The 17,329-nt window shown below is 42.0% G+C and overlaps 4 non-coding genes across 4 annotated transcripts; 2 read left to right on the plus strand and 2 right to left on the minus strand.

The window, feature by feature from the left end:
* Positions 1-6,178: 6,178 nt before the first annotated feature.
* TRNAK-UUU (transfer RNA lysine (anticodon UUU)) lies at positions 6,179-6,251 on the minus strand. The gene has a single exon. It is a non-coding gene; the product is annotated as a tRNA-Lys (tRNA).
* A 1,151-nt stretch (positions 6,252-7,402) lies between these two features.
* On the plus strand, positions 7,403-7,475 carry TRNAR-CCG (transfer RNA arginine (anticodon CCG)). Its single transcript has one exon. It is a non-coding gene; the product is annotated as a tRNA-Arg (tRNA).
* A 3,707-nt stretch (positions 7,476-11,182) lies between these two features.
* On the plus strand, positions 11,183-11,254 carry TRNAA-AGC (transfer RNA alanine (anticodon AGC)). The gene has a single exon. It is a non-coding gene; the product is annotated as a tRNA-Ala (tRNA).
* A 3,517-nt stretch (positions 11,255-14,771) lies between these two features.
* On the minus strand, positions 14,772-14,843 carry TRNAA-CGC (transfer RNA alanine (anticodon CGC)). Its single transcript has one exon. It is a non-coding gene; the product is annotated as a tRNA-Ala (tRNA).
* Positions 14,844-17,329: the final 2,486 nt, after the last annotated feature.

A 17,329-nucleotide genomic window follows, 5' to 3' on the forward strand; every position in this document is an offset into this window, starting at 1 on the left:
TACTTTGGCTACCTCATGTGAAGTGTTGACTCATTGGAAAAGACCCTGATGCTGGGAGGGATTGGGGGCAGGAGGAGAAGGGGACGACAGAGGATGAGATGGCTGGATGGCATCACCGACTATATGGATATGAGTTTGAGTAGACTCTGGGAGTTGGTGATGGACAGGGAGGCCTGGCGTGCTGCGATTCATGGGGCCGCAAAGAGTCGGACACGACTGAACTGATCTGAACTGAAGCTTTTCCCCCTTATAGTCCTGTACACATAGAAAGTAAAAACATAACCCAATGGGTTTCGGTGAAATCCCTCATCTCCTGCTGTGAACGTCGACGTCACCGAGATGACTGCAACAGCAGAAGGAAGACAAAAACCAAGTGGGACAAAGAACGGGATTCTAACTGGAACAGAGTCTGGACCTCTTGGCCCTGAGATTAAAGTGCTGACAACTGACACACCAAATTATTTAGAGGGAAGTTAAGTGAGCTTCTGAAAACCATTTCAAGATACTTGGTTACTGGCTTACCTTTCATATCTTGCATTCCAAGCTCAACACAGGAAAAAAACACTCACTCCTACCTATACCTTTGGTGCTGAAATCTAAAGACGCAAGCAGATTCTATTTCTATTTTGACCGCTTCTCCTACCACTGGCGCGTGGATATCGGGACCCTGAGGGGCCGGCTGCCCCGCGATAGGAAACCACCAATACTACCCGGATTCACCGAAAACAGAAACTCGACGCCAGGAAAGAGCAACGAAGTGCTCCGAAAGCCGCGACAGTCGAGCAAAACGAAGGGGATCTTCCAGCGGAAAAGTGCCCGCATGCTCTCTTTTTTTATCGAGAATAGACCTGTGAGCTTTCCGTGTACCCAGAGGAAGCGTAGCAGAGACGGGCAGCTCAGCGCCTCTCCTCCCAGACAGACGTTTTGTCAACCTAAGCGTTTGTCCGATTTTTTCCTCCTCCACCTTTCTGTGGCCGCGGCAGCCCCGGACTCTACCTTGTCTCAGCCTGCCTTTCCTTAACGTCCCCTGCATTCTGCTCTGAAGTTTTTAGCCTTGACCCACACTAATCGCCCTCCTGGCATTAACTTTCCCAAGCAGCTCAGCTCGCTCCCTCAAAGGCTGAGAACTGCCAAACCTGCCTGACTTTCGGAATCAACGGGGGAGCTGATAAACAAGGTCGATTTCTTGCTTCGCCCATCAAGGATAATTTAAAATTTCCTCCAAAGCTAGCACCTGAGTTGGCTGTCGCACCAAATTTTGGCTGAAAGTGGGAAGCTCTGCCCTTTCCACAAGGAAAATGGGATCTCAAGAAATAATTTGTCATACAATCAACTCCTGCAGCTCAATTCCAGAAAAATACATGACCCAATCAAAAAATGGGCCAAAGAACTCAACAGACATTTCTCCAAAGAAGACATACAGATGGCTAACAAACACATGAAAAGATGCTCAACATCACTCACTATCAGAGAAATGCAAATCAAAACCACAATGAGGTACCATTACCCACCAGTCAGGATGGCTGCTATCCAAAAGTCTACAAGCAATAAATGCTGGAGAGGGTGTGAAGACAAGGGAACCCTCTTACACTGTTGGTGGGAATGCAAACTAGTACAGCCGCTATGGAGAACAGTGTGGAGATTTCTTAAAAAACTGGAAATAGAATTGCCACATGACCCAGCAATCCCACTTTGGGGCATACACACCGAGAAAACCAGATCTGAAAGAGACACGTGCACCCCAATGTTCATTGCAGCACTATTTATAATAGCTAGGACATGGAAGCAACATGGAAGCAACCTAGATGCCCATCAGCAGACAAATGGATAAGGAAGCTGTGGTACATATACACCATGGAATGTTACTCAGCCATTAAAAAGAATTCATTTGATCAGTTCTAATGAGATGGATGAAACTGGAGCCCATTATACAGAGTGAAGTAAGCCAGAAAGATAAAGACCAGTATAGTGTACTAATGCATATATATGGAATTTAGAAAGATGGTAACGATAACCCTATATGCAAAAGAGAAAAAGAGACACAGATGTACAGAACAGACTTTTGGACTCTGTGGGAGAAGGTGAGGGTGGGATGTTTTGAGAGAACAGCATTGAAACATGTATATTATCTAGGGTGAAACAGATACCAGCCCAGGCTGGATGCATGAGACAAGTGCTCGGGCCTGGTGCACTGGGAAGACCCAGAGGAACTGGGTGGAGAGGGAAGTGGGAGGGGGGATCGGGATGGGGAATACATGTAAATCCATGGCTGATTCATGTCAATGTATGACAAAACCCACTACAATATTGTAAAGTAATTAGCCTCCAACTAATAAAAATAAATGGAAAAAAAAAAAAGAAATAATTGTCAAATGGCGAGCTCATTTTGCACATCGGGCCCAGTGGCCAAATCTCCTCCCTAGTGCTCTTTCATTCAGTAAAGGATTCCGGATTTCGTATATACTGAGGGGCAAAAAATCGCTGGATCATCCTGCTGTCTGTTCTTGTCTTCAGCTTGGACCCTGTGGGTCTCAGAACCAGAGCTACAAGATCTTGGGAGACAAACCAATACCGGATTTCCTAACCTTGGTGCTGGCTCCCCTATGTCAACAGGCTATTGTTTTTTTATTATTTTTTTCCTTCTGCTTGCCTTAGGTTTTTTTCATTCTTTTTCCCTTTGCCTCTCTCAATGAAAACTTAGATGACTAATATGACACTTTTTTCTTCTTTTCTTGTATCCATTGAGATTCTGCTTTGTTCTATGGGTTATTTAGAATTATGTTGTTTAGCTTGCAACTGTTTGAAAATCTGCCTCATCTTTCTGTGACTTTTGGTTCGATTCCACTGTGGTCAGAGAACATACTGTATCCTTCAAGTTTATTAAATTTGTTGAGGTTTGTTTTATGTCCCAGGATATGTTCTATGTTGGATATTTGGTGGATTTGAAAAGTGTCTGTACTCTGCTGGTATTGGATGAACTATTCTATGTTGATTGGATTCTGATGGCTGAGGGCATTTTCAAGTTTTTCTATATCCTTGGTCGTTTTCTGTTTAGCTGTTCCATCAATTATTCTGAGAGAGACACTGAAGTCTCTAACTTTACTGGTAAATTTGCCTATTTTCCCTTTCAGCTCTATCAGGTTTTTGTTTTTGTTTTTCCTTCTTCGCAAATTTTTCAGCTCTGTGGTTTGGTGCATACATATTTTGAATTGCTATGCCCTTCTTGCTGAATGGGCACTTTTATCATGTGATGTCCTTCTTTGTCTTTTCTTTGTTATAAAGCTTACTATATCTGATATTGATATAGCTACTGCTTTCTTTTCATTAACATTTGCATGACATATTTTTTAAAAATCCTCTTAATTTCAAAGTACTTATATATTTACAGGTTATGTTTGAAGTGAATATTTTTATAAACAGACAGCTTATAGTTTGATCATATTTTCTAATCTACCCTGTGGATTTAATTGGTGCCCTTAGACTATTTACATTTAATGTAATTATTGGTATGTAGGGCTTAAGTCTGGGATTTTAATTTTTTGTTTTGTTTGTTCTCTGTTATTTTTATTTTCTGTTCTCTTTTTCTTGCCTTTTTATGGACCACTTATACATATTTTAGAATTTCATATTAATTTATCTATACTATTTTTTATTGTATTCTTTGTATAGATGTTTTTAAAAGTAGTTACTCTAAGAATTCCATTATAGATATTTAACTTATCAGAGTGTATTGGTGTCACCATTTTACCAGTTCAAGTGAAATGTAGCAACCTCACCTTCCTTTTTTTTTTTTTTTATTTTTATTAGTTGGAGGCTAATTACTTTACATCATTACAGTAGTTTTTGTCATACATTGAAATGAATTAGCCATGGATTTACATGTATTCCCCATCCTGGTCCCCCCTCCCACCTCCCTCTCCACCCGATCCCTCTGGGTCTTCCCAGTGCACCAGGCCCGAGCACTTGTCTCATGCACCCAACCTGGGCTGGTGATCTGTTTCAACCTAGATATACATGTTTCAATGCTGTTCTCTTGAAACATCCCACCCTCGCCTTCTCCCAGAGTCCACAAGTCTGTTCTATACATCTGAGTCTCTTTTTCTGTTTTGCATATAGGGTTATCGTTACCATCTTTCTAAATTCCATATATATGTGTTAGTATACTGTAATGGTCTTTATCTTTCTGGCTTGCTTCGCTCTGTATAATGGGCTCCAGTTTCATCCATCTCATTAGAACTGATTCAAATGAATTCTTTTTAATGGCTGAGTAACATTCCATGGTGTATATGTACCACAGCTTCCTTATCCATTTGTCTGCTGATGGGCATCTAGGTTGCTTCCATGTCCTAGCTATTATAAATAGTGCTGCAATGAACATTGGGGTGCACGTGTCTCTTTCAGATCTGGTTTCCTTGGTGTGTATGCCCAGAAGTGGGATTGCTGGGTCATATGGCAGTTCTATTTCCAGCTTTTTAAGAAATCTCCACACTGTTTTCCATAGTGACTGTACTAGTTTGCATTCCCACCAACAGTGTAAGAGGGTTCCCTTTTCTCCACACCCTCTCCAGCATTTATTGCTTGTAGACTTTTGGATAGCAGCCATCCTGACTGGCGTATAATGGTACCTCATTGTGGTTTTAATTTGCATTTCTCTGATAATGAGTGATGTTGAGCATCTTTTCATGTGTTTGTTAGCCATCTGTATGTCTTCCTTGGAGAAATGTCTGTTGAGTTCTTTGGCCCATTTTTTGATTGGGTCATTTATTTTTCTGGAGTTGAGCTGGAGGAGTTGCTTGTATATTTTTGAGATTAATCCTTTGTCTGTTGCTTCGTTTGCTATTATTTTCTCCCAATCTGAGGGCTGTCTTTTCACCTTGCTTATAGTTTCCTTTGTTGTGCAAAAGCTTTTAAGTTTCATTAGGTCCCATTTGTTTATTTTTGCTTTTATTTCTAAAATTCTGGGATGTGGGTCATAGAGGATCCTGCTGTGATTTATGTCGGAGAGTGTTTTGCCTATGTTCTCCTCTAGGAGTTTGATAGTTTCTGGTCTTACATTTAGATCTTTAATCCATTTTGAGTTTATTTTTGTGTATGGTGTTAGAAAGTGTTCTAGTTTCATTCTTTTACAGGTGGTTGACCAGTTTTCCCAGCACCACTTGTTAAAGAGGTTATCTTTTTCCATTGTATATCCTTGCCTCCTTTGTCGAAGATAAGGTGACCATAGGTTCGTGGATTTATCTCTGGGCTTTCTATTCGGTTCCATTGATCTATATTTCTGTCTTTGTGCCAGTACCATACTGTCTTGATGACTGTGGCTTTGTAGTATAGTCTGAAGTCAGGCAGATTGATTCCTCCAGTTCCTCACCTTCCTTTTTGTCACTTTACTTTTCCTCATTTGTAAAATAATTGTCTTAAACATTTCTTTCACATATACTTAGAACCACAACAGAGTTATACTTTTGCTTCAAAACTGTTATACCTTTGTTTCAAACATAATTAAGAAAACTCAAGACAAGGAAAGTTTACTGTACTCACCATGTTTTTTGTTTGTTTGTTTCCTGATATCTAATATTTTTTCTCTTATTTCTTTTCTATTTGGAGAACTTACTGTAGCCAAAGTTTCAAGGTAATTCATTGGCAGCAAATTACCTTAGTTTCCCTTTATCAGAGACTATCTTGTTGTCCCCTTCATTTCTGAAGGATATTTTCTCTGGATATAGTATTCTGGACTGACAATTCCATTCTTTAAGCACTTGGAAAATGTGCCATTCTTTCTAACCTCTATCATTTCTGATGTAGCTGCTGTCATTTGAATTGATTTTCTATATGGCTGGCTGAAGTGTCTTGTGTTTCTGGTTTCAGAGTATCTTTGTTATTAGAGTTCAGAAGTCTTGGTTGATTCTTCCCCCTGGTCAGTTGAAGAGACTCTCTTCTAAACACTACATAAAACCCAAACCTTTGGGTCTGCAGTCTATAGTCTGAACAATTTCCCAAGACTTTCCCTTAGGGTTGGTAAATTTATCACACAACCGTTTCATTCTTGTAAAGCAAAGAGCAAAGTTTCAATAGGATTGCAAAGAGTTGGACACAACTGAGGATGCATGCACACTCATACAAAGCAGGGTATCTTTTGCCTGAACTCATTCCTGTGTGAGTAAAGATAAAATAGAGCATTGCACGCCTGAACAGGGACTTGAACCCTGGACCCTCAGATTAAAAGTCTGATGCTCTACCGACTGAGCTATCCAGGCTCCTGTTATCAACCTTTCCCTGAGTAATTTATCTTTGCACATTTAGCCAATTTATTTTATCTTTCAGGTTTTAGTTCCCAAGTCAGATTTCTTGAATTTTCCTCAATGCTAAAAAGATTCTCTTTGAGAGAGATGTTGCAATCATCAGGAACATTTTCCTTCCTCTTCTCTTCTTTGTCTTCCTTCTCTAGGTTTTCAGAACCAGAGATGCTGTGTCTCCTAGACAAAGCATTGCTGGGTTTCAGACCATATTGCTCGACACAGAGGGTTTCATTTCTTGCCAAGTCCCTCACCTAAATTCCTCCAGACAGCACTCACACTATTTCTGTTTGTATCCCTCTTCATTGTCTTGCACATCTTTCTTGCAGCCTTTGTAGGCAGAGAGAAAGAGAGTTGAAGGAGGAGGAATTTGAAGATGCAAGAAAATGTTCTCTAACAGAACATTCTGCTGGTGGTTGAAACTGCCCCCAAGCATTCCTTTGGCAAGGAGGTCTTGGAATTAGTTGATGGGAGGCTGAGAACCAAGTGTAACAGCTCTTGCTGGCCAGGCCCAACATGGTATGGATTCCCACTCTTCAGCTTCTACTAGAACCAACAGTCTCTCCACACAGGAAAACAACAAGGTACCATTATACAATCTAATGCTTCTCATTGAACCCATTTCTAGAAGGAAAAGGATTTAACTAAGACAATTTCATAGGAAACAGCAGAAGGTGTTTCTTCAGACTCATTCAGTCCAGGCCCTAGCTCCTACTCTTCTGTTTGAGCTTACAGGTTTTTATCCTTGGAGGATGTGCCTTTGTGTCTTTGCAATAGAACAGATCAGAACATACCAAATTCTGAAGCTCCATCTCCTTATGCTGTCATCACTCTTTCTTTGCAGACTTCAGCTCTTGGCTCATATTTTTCCATCGAAATTGCATCATCATTTTCAGTGACTTAGGCAAGACAGCATTCAAAAGTTTGCATCACTTCTGATCGCCTTACCATTTATTAATTTTAAGTATTGTTGTCAGGGATTTGATGCAGTTTTATGCCCTTTGGGGTGGAAATGTTATCAATGAAATCATTCTCTAATTGAAATTAGAAATTTGAAAATAGAAACGTGCCATGTTTCAGCTTTCAAATTTGAAAAAATGACTTTATCAGTTGGCCGCGTGGCCTAATGGATAAGGCGTCTGATTCCGGATCAGAAGATTGAGGGTTCGAGTCCCTTCGTGGTCGCTTGTTTCTTGTCAGACAAGAAACGGAATCTGTTTTCATTTGACCTCTAAAGGCTGACCTCAAAAAGAAAACCTGAAATGGGACAAGCGTCTTAAAAAAGCCAAATTAGTATACCCATTAATTACTGATAGCTTGCATTTTGTCATTGCTGTCTAATCACCAAATAATACCTAGTAGTGAAATACTAATGCATGTATAGTTATTGATACCATCAGTTCAGTTCAGTTCAGTCGCTCATTCCTGTCTGACTCTTTGCGATCCCATGAATCGCAGCACACCAGGCCTCCCTGTCCATCACAAGCTCCTGGAGTTTACTCAAACTCATGTCCATCGAGTTGGTGATGCCATCTGGCCATCTCATCCTCTGTCGTCCCCTTCTCCTCCTGCCCCCAATCCCTCCCAGCATCAGGGTCTTTTCCAATGAGTCAACACTTCTCAAGAGGTAGCCAAAGTATTGGAGTTTCAGCTTCAGCATCAGTCCTTCCAGTGAACACCAGGAAGGACTGATCTGCTTTAAGATGGATTGGTTGGATCTCCTTGCAGTCCAAGGGCCTCTCAAGAGTCTTCTCAAATACCACAGTTCAAAAGCATCAATTCTTCAGCGCTCAGCTTTCTTCACAGTCCAACTCTCACATCCATACATGACCACTGGAAAAACCATAGCCTTGACTAGAGGGACCTTTGTTGGCAAAGTAATGTCTCTGCTTTTTAATATGCTGTCTAGGTTGGTCATAACTTTCCTTCCAGGGAGTAAGCATCTTTTAATTTCATGGCTCCAATCACCATGTGCAGTGATTTTGGAGCCCCCCAAAAATAAAGTCTGACACTGTTTCCCCATCTATTTGCAATAATGACCCTGAATTTTCTTGCTCAGAATCCTTCTCTAGAAGTGGTAGAAATGAAGGTGAATTTCCTCTTAAAGTTGGGGTAGGTCTCTTTTTCTTATTGCAGGGTCATAATTCTCCACCCAGGGATTGAACCTGCAGCCTCAACAGTGAAAGCAGTGCAGTCCTAACCACTGAACCACCAGGGACTACCCTGGGCCTCTTTTTCTTGGTGGAGATTTAAGATAGACTTTTCCCTCCCTTTTTCCTCTTCCATTCTATTGTCCTTTTGCCAAAATAGCCACCTTATGTGGAACCAAAGCCTCTAGAATTGGAAGAGCTGCAAAGGCAATGCATTGGATCATTGGTTTTCTTGTTATATGAGCAGGGAACTCATGAGAAAATGAATGAAAAGGTGCAGCAAGAAGGATTTGGTTACAGAGCAGAGAAAACACACAGGGATACAGGGGATTTTACACATGACCTTGTATGTGGAAGGGTGGGGGCTCATGTGGTAAAGAATCTGCCTGTGATGCAGGAGGAAGGCACCTGCTCGACATTAAAAATCAGCTTTCCCTAGATATTCTTTAAAAAAAAAATTGGTGTCATTTTTGGATGGTTTTGAGAAACTTCACAGTTGGCAAGAGGAAGTCCCCTGAGATAAATTTCACCAATTTAAAAATCATTAGACTAGATCCTCTCTAGCATTGCTGTTTCAATATCCTGGAAAAGAAAAGGTGTATTAGGCAAAACTCAGGCAATCTGAATAGATTATGGATTCTATTTTCTAAAATTTATCAACTTTAGTTCATTAATTTGGCAAATGTATCATCCTACTAAGGAAACTGAGTGCAGAGTATAGGGAAACTTTCTGTAATGTCCTCTCTATTTTTCTTTATATCTAAGTTCAAATTTAAACTTTTTATAAAATAAAAATATCTCTCTTTTAAGACTTACAAAAGAGGAGAGTGTTTAAAAGGATTTAGAGCAAAGGTTTTGCTGCAGAGAGCAAATTTCTAACAGGCCTCTTGTACTGGTTAGCACCCATATTCAACAAGAGGGTGATGAATAGAACCTTATGTCACTGTCTGATTTCTATGAAGATTTTGAAGTAATATTTAACAGAGGCTAAAACAAAAGAATAAGCATGTGACTAGTAACGGGCTTCAAACGAAAGCAGGGTTCAGTAGCTTTTTTGTGTATGTATGAAATGGGGAAAGTGAAAGAATCTACACCAAAACGGGGTCTTGAATCCTGGGTCCTCCGGGTCCTCCGACTAAGGGACCTTAGTCCAACTGAGCAACCCGGGAATACGATGGTTTCAGTGGGAATTTCTTACTATTTAAGCCCAAAACGTTTAGCTACTGCTTAACCTCACCTCCCTCCCCATTCTTTCCTTTGTATTTTAAAACCAAACATGCTAAAATCTGTTGATGCCAGTTGAAATGCCCAAGCACAGAACCGCAGCTGGAATCCGTTTCTAAATTCGAAGCTGCTGCCATCTGAGGATACGAACGACGTTGCCTTTCCGAAACCTCGGATGCCGGGGCTACTGCTCCAGATACACGCACCCACAGGTGCGCCCTCGAAAATGCTCAACCTGTGTTTGCCGCGACAGAAAGTGGAGCAAAGCACGCTCGGAGTCATAAAATCTTGGGCAAAACGGGACGTATCTTTTTGTGACACAGTCTTTCAAACCACTTGCCTTAGGAAAGAGCCTTCTCTTCCCAAGGGCCTGCAGAAAGTGCAGCAGCAAGTCTTCGCTTGGGCACTTTCCACCTCTGCGCCTCTCCATTGAGACCCATCTCCAGACGATACTCTTCTGTCTTCTTCCTCTGCTTGCCTCTCTTTCTCTTTTCTGCCCCGCATCAGCTTCATCCTTTTCCCCTCCAAGAACCAAGTCACTCTCCCTTCTCCAACCTTCCCTATGCTGATTCCACTTCCCAACTGCTCGTCTTTCCAGAATGGTAATAATATAACCCACCCGGGCACCTATCTTCTCTTCCCCATTCCCTCCCCTGCCAGAAGGTGTGGAATTGTTGTCCAAAAATTGTAGACTAACAGTGGCATCTATGTTTGCCTAAAGGTGGGAAGTGTTGACCTTCTGTGCCTTGGGGACTGATGAAATTTGCTGATTTGTCAAGCTTTGGAACGTTTTAGGAAAAGCGAATCTGGTTCACAGGTTCCGCTCAGCTTCCCTTGCGCTCTCCTCTATGTGCAAATAATTTGATCTGAGAGATGCTACAACAGGAGCGTTCACATTTCTCCTCTTTCCTTTGTCTGTGGCCTCTCTTGTACAGTCTACAAAATCAAAACTGTAGCGTTGTGGTAACAAAGCCGCTGTCATATTCGAAGTCCAGGTGCTGAATGCAGGAGTTTGCAAGACTACAAGACTGCCTGAGACACATACTCCTCACTTTGTTTCGGTCAAGTACTGTGAATTAATTCACCTCTTGTCTTAAATTCACACCTGGACCTACGCCCCCTCGGCTGCACTCCAGGAACGCGTCTTTTTATTCCAAGCACTACCTTTTGCTTCGTTTTGGCATCCGTGGGCAGGGGCAGACTTTCTAAAGAAGAGAAGATCCGACGACATAACAGAAGATTCAGTTCTGGGACTCTTCCTCGTGATGGACTGGAACTGGCACAAGAGGCAGTTGGGAAAACCGCCCTTGATGGGGAAGAGGATTGTGGAAAGATCTAAAGGTTTTTCGGTCCAGAATCAATTTCTCTTTTTCCTGCCCTAGCCGTGAGACAAGAGTCAGCCCAGAGGTTTCAGAAATGGAAGAACTGAAAATAATGGAGGAATTTATCTTGCCAACACCTTCCTACAATGATTTTTTAAAAAATAACAAGGGACAGTATGCTATCCCCATCATGCCAGGGGGTGTAGCTCAGTGGTAGAGCGCGTGCTTAGCATGCACGAGGCCCTGGGTTCAATCCCCAGCACCTCCATAAGTCCCATGTGCTTCCCACTCTGCTGAGGTTCTTCTCCCAGGGGGGATTTGTGTGAACACCTTTTTAACTTGTGTAACATTTAATCATGGGGCTTGACATTCCTTGGATCTCCCAATCTGGTTACTTCAGTGCAATAAAAACCAGGAACCAAGTGAAGCTGAAGTACAAGAACGGCTGCTCAGAATCAGTCTCCTTGAAGGCCGAGCGCTAAGCTCCCTATGCACGGTCCGTTCTTCTTCACTTCATTTTTTTATTATTATTAAGAAAAGAAAGTAAGTTGCTCAGTCATGTCCGACTCTTTATGACCCCAGGGACTGCAGTATGTCAGGCTTCCCTGTCCATCACCAACTCCCCGAGCTTGCTCCAACTCATGTCCATGGAGTCAGTGATGCCCTCCTACCATCTCATCCTCTGTCGTCCCCTTCTCCTGCCTTCAATCTTTCCCAGCATCAGGGTCTTTTCAAATGAGTCAGTTCTTCGCATCAGATGGCCGAAGTATTGGAGCTTCAGCTTCAGCATCAGTCCTTCCAGTGAATACTCAGGGTTGATTTCCTTTGGGATTGATTGGTTTGATCTCCTTGCAGTCCAAGGAACTCTCAAGAGTCTTCTCTAACACCACGGTTCAGAAGTTCAAACTGTTAACTGTCTGGGTTAACAGTTCTCAAACCTAGATGAACAACAAAATTATCTGGGGAGGTATTTCCACTACATAGATTCCACACCTCCACCCCCATCCCATGATTCTCTGAGCTCAGGGGCCATAAGGTAGAGATGGGAATACATATATTTATGAAGTCATCCCACAGTTCCTCAGGTTTGGGAACCATTGCATTCTAGTCTAAACCCATTTATCTCTGTGTTAGTGGGTCTCTTAAGGCTGCCTATATTATTCACCAAGTTAGTTTTACAAGTCATCTCACTTTGGGGACTTCCCTGGTGATCCAGTGGCTAGGACTCTGCATTCCCAGTGGAAGGGGGCAGGTTCCATCCCTGGTCAGGGAACTAGGTCCCATGTGCATGCTGCAATTAAGACCCAAAGCAGACAAGAAACAACTTTTTTAAAAGGGCTTATATTAGGGACTTTCCAGAGCCAACTGAGTTTCAATCAGGCTTTTTTTTTTTTTTTTTTTTTGGAAGGGGAGGAGCAAGGGAGGAATGAAAGAGTTGATAAATAATTGATTCCAGTATTCAGAAAAATACAGATTTTGCCTTGTGAGAAAAAGCGAAAAAGAAGACACAATGATCTAGAATTACTCCTAAAGCTCATATTTGGTCACCACAGATTTTGGCAACAGGAGGAAAGCATCTCTTCGGTACACCTCTGTGATGACTGAGGTTCAAGTATTTGTCCAAGAGCATTGGGTGGGGGTGGGAAAGTTGTTATAGAAGTTAATTCTCTTAGCCATTCTTGCTCAGCCTCCTAAATATTAATACCCTCTTACGCATATTTGTGGATCTCAGAAGCAGAACTGCAAAGTCCCCAAGATAAAGTCACTGACCCAATCTTGCTGGGCTCCAGACTTTGTTAGAGGAGTTGTCGGCAGCAACATATACTTAGTGTTTTTCATTTTGAAACCATTTTCTGTTTCCATCTGGATCTAAACTCCCAAGGAAACTTTTCAGGTTCTGCTCTTTTGTACCTTTCTTCTAGCATTTCCACTTGGGGTTCATAGCCAGAAGCATTGGAGGTACAGGCCCCTTGACGTGATGATGTGGGAAATCTGCCATCCGGAGAAGGTTACCAAGAGAAGGAGCAACACCTTCAGAGTTCCAGCCTGAGGGCACTTGAGTTAACATGGGCATGCATGTCATGGCTGAGGCTTCACAGTACTAGGGTTCAGATACTCCCTTCTCCTAGAAACATGTATCCAAAAGATGGATTCTCTCAGGGGTTACAGGGGCCAGAGTGTTCTTTATGGGAACTTCTGGTGTCTCATGGCTTTTGACAGTTGCCTGAGAGATTTGCTAAGGGAGTAGAAGGGCTGTGTGCCAAATAGAGTGGGGATAATGAAGAGCAAAAGGAAAAATACCCTGAGAATCCATGGTTGGCAAAATGGGAAAAGGTGGCGTAAGCTATTTTTCACTCCTTTGTCTACTCACTCATGTCAGGAGTCTAGAGAATGGAAGAAAAAGAAGAGAAAAAAAGAGAAAGAAAACTCATTCGTTGAATCTTTGCCCTGAAATAGTTTAGACAGCAGCATTGCAACATACTTGAGTGGAGATAGCCCAGAGATGGCCCTGATGGGAAGGGGCTTTGTGGCTTGGCTGGTTTGAGCATCTGTCCAGGGTTTGAATCCAGAGGAAGCTGAGCTTCTGACGGATCCCTGCTTTCATGTGATCTTGAATGAACTAGGAGCCAGCTTTTAGTTTGTCCAAATGAGGGAAATTAGACACTATTTTAAAAATTTTGACTTCATGTTTTAGAACATCCTCTTCTAATACAAAAGTTATCTTGCAAAGTCTTTGGTAAAGAAAAATGGAACAATTTCTGTACATTCACCTGACACTCAACTTGCACAGAAAACAAAGCACAGAGCAATGATATTCAGTAGTTTGTGCTGATTTCTAAATAAGTGGTTTCTGTTTGCTTGTTTTTTTAAATACAAGCAACTTATATATCTATTCTTTTTTCACCCAGACACCTTTGGCCACATCTTCTGGGACGTCAGTATGGTGTTACATGAGGTGCTGTTAATTCATTTAATAACAAGAACAGAAAAGTGAAGTTCAGTGAGGAAATGTAGCAGGTAAGGAATCTAAAGCTGCTGTTCACAGGGTTTCTGAGATTCTACTTTAGTTAGGTGTTTTGGTTGGGGGGTGGTGGGGAGTTAGTGAGTGTCTTCTAGTACACATTTTGTGTACATTTCCTGTGGAAGCCGATTTAATATGGAATAAAATGAGCGTGAGCTAGTTCTTTCAAATCATGTTTTAAACGTTTGCGTGGCAAAGGTTTTGCTAAGTGCCACCTCACCTTGACCCAACTTCCGCCCACTCACCAAGAAATACTAGGCATCTGCTGCCTTGCACCCTATCTCAGAGTCTCTGCAGCCCAGGCAGGAGTGGCAGGTGTAGGCGTGGCGGTGGGAGCTGGGGAGAGAAAGGCATAAGGAAACCAGAGGGAAGCTTTTCTGTTCCTCCCCTCTTAGACCAGCCAGTGCTCAAAAAACTAAGGAAACTTCAAGGAACTGCTTACTTGTTCTTATTTCCTTCCTTTCCCCATCCTGCCATTTAGGGATCCTTTCAAATGGGGCCCAAAATGAATGGGTCAGTTAATACGACTGCAGACTTGGTGCTTCTGTCAGAGGAAATGCTGATGAGTGTGGTTCCTATTTTTCTTCTCTTCCTTCTTTTTTCCTTCTGTGAAAGCCCACGTTGGATGGCACCAACGTCCTTGGAGTAGAAATGGTGTAATATTAAAGACAATCCATTGGACTAAAAAAAAAAAATAGGGGCAAAGGTAATGTGACAATATGTGTAACAAGAATGGAAGGGGTAGATGAGGGAAAAACATAGATGGAGGAGCCGGGGTTTGAACCCGGGGCCTCGTACATGCGAAGCACGCGCTCTACCACTGAGCTACACCCCCTGTCGCTAAGGGGCTCTTTGGGGATCATTTATAAAATATTACTTTTGTTTTGAGATTGGATTTATTTTCTGGTGGAAAAAATCCATTGGGTTTAATTCCACCGCTTGTGAACTCACTAAACTGGATACTATCTAGCGGCTTCAGTAAAGTTATAGTCCGATTGACGGAGTTTCTAGATTCTAGGACTTCCCCACTCCTGTTAGCCTGCTCCAAGGTTCACTGAGAGGAAATCAGGGACAACTGCTTTCTTTCACCAGAAAAAGTCACAAATTTCCAACACAGATCTTCAGCAGTACCGCCTCAGATGAAGTGCTTTACAGAGGCAGCCGAACTGAACCCCACACCGGGTAGGGTGGGATGCTCGGCCAACGTCCTTTTCCCAGCGGACTGGCGTTGTTCCCTCACGCACTACCGCGTGTTCTGAGATTGTCTTCAGGTCTGCTTCTAAGCCAGGGGTCCCGCACCTCTTGAGCGCTGTTCTCAAAGGACTTGGGCGGGGGGAAGCTTTAAGGGTCTATCAATTAAAAACAACAACAAAACTGACGAGGGAATTCCGCGGAGGTCCAGTAGTTAGGACTCCGTGCTTTCGCTGCCGAAGGCGTGGGGTTTAGCCCTGGTGGGGGAGTTAAGATATCCTAGGGCGGCCAAAAACAATAACAGCAACAAAAAGCACTGACATTTTTCTAGTCTGGAGGAAGAAAGGGCAAACGCAGGGTGGTGAAACAAGATTGGAGAACCTAGCAAACTGTCAGACTGGTTTCCCTGAGAGAACTTATTATCATAATGTGAAAACCTACCACAGATATAGATACTTCTAAAAAAGGACCCTAGAAATCTTCAGAACACGACAATTCGAGGAGCTCCTCGAATTGGAAAGCAAAGCAGATAGAAGTGACCGTGCAGGAAAGAGCAGCGTAATCGCTCTTTTTTCACTGGGGTTCTTTCAGCTTCCATAACAAGTTCCAAGCCATATACTGTACATCTTTATCGTGATGTTTCGTATGATTTTGACGGAAGTAATGCAGGAAGCTTTTCATTTAATCACTTGAAAATACTGGACAAATTATTTATTGGTGAAGGCAGGGACGGTGGAAGCACTTGATTCTGATTTTTCTTGTTTTAACCTTCTAAGCCCTTTTCTTGAGCAAGTGAATTCAGAAGCATTTGTATCAGGGAGACATGTTACAGGAAGGAGAATTTGTTTTGACACAAACGATGGGCTTTTCAAATCATGGGAAAAGACTCCTGATTTTAGTCCAAACCTGTAAAGCTCTTCCAAACTGAGCCATGTTGACCAAGTCTCTACTGTCATTACTAATAATTTTCTCTACTTAAAGTCTGAAAACATGACATTCCTTGACAGATATTGTTGCCTTTTTCTCTAACTTTGAGAAAGTTGGGGTTTGATATCCTGCCGCCTTTGGTAATTTCAACTACGAGCAACAATCCATGTGAGAGAGAAGTGGGAGGAGAGAAAAATTAGTGGGTAGGTTTTCTTTTTCTCAGCCTTCAGTCTTTCAATTGACAGAGACACAGCTGAGAATACAAAGGAAACTGTTAGCAAAAATTGCCTATGAGCCTCTTTCCCTTTCCTTTGTATCTTTTTTTGTTTCCGTTCCTTGGTAAACTGTGATACATAACAAAAGAGGGCATGGGCTCACTCCCTTATTTCCTCTTATCTTAACTTGTGCTGATGCAGTTAGGTTGATAGATGTCAAAGTCATAGAGTTGAAATAAATCAGCTTAAAGGCAATCTTTTGGGTAATGGATTTACTTTGGATGTGAGCAAGGGATAAAAATGATAAAAAGAAAATATTTAAATGGGGAAAGGTGGATGTATTCTTGAAATACAGTATTGATGAGGGAAGGGAAAAGCAATAATGGAGTCCAAGATTCCCTGGACTCCCCTAAATGTTTAGCTTATGTAGCTACATACTACTAGACCCCATACTTCAGTAAATCTTCTACAACTGATGATTGCCTGATTCTTATTGAGGAGTCATTTTTTTTTTTTTCCCTTACACGGTTTCCAACTTTCATACAGAAGCCAGGTGGAACTTGGCTTTCTTCCAGGAATGTCTTCAGAGCATGTTAGGGTGTTGCTCCACTTCTCACATCCTGCTGTTGGCTTTGACTGGATTCTAAGAAGCAGGGTATTGAGGGGGCAAATCCAGGACTGCAATAGAATGAGAAAGCATAAATGTATACAGTTCAGCGACGTTTTGCTCTGTCCTAACTGAGACAAGAAGGCAACTTTCGAGGTTCTTTCAAGGATCAGCTAGATAAATAAAACAGTGAATTGAATGATGAGAGGCAAGGGATAAACTTGGTGGATGCTGATAGACTAATACAGGATTAGGGCTCTTTTTGAAGTCCAACACTTAGGAAGACTTGCAAGTAGATTGGTTTATGCAGATATGAATGTGTTTCACAAAGCTAGTAAAAATAGAGAAAGTGGTGGGAATTCTGTTTGTGGTTATTATTGG

This window comes from Odocoileus virginianus, chromosome 27 (genome assembly GCF_023699985.2).
Source record: "Odocoileus virginianus isolate 20LAN1187 ecotype Illinois chromosome 27, Ovbor_1.2, whole genome shotgun sequence".
Lineage (NCBI taxonomy): Eukaryota > Metazoa > Chordata > Mammalia > Artiodactyla > Cervidae > Odocoileus > Odocoileus virginianus.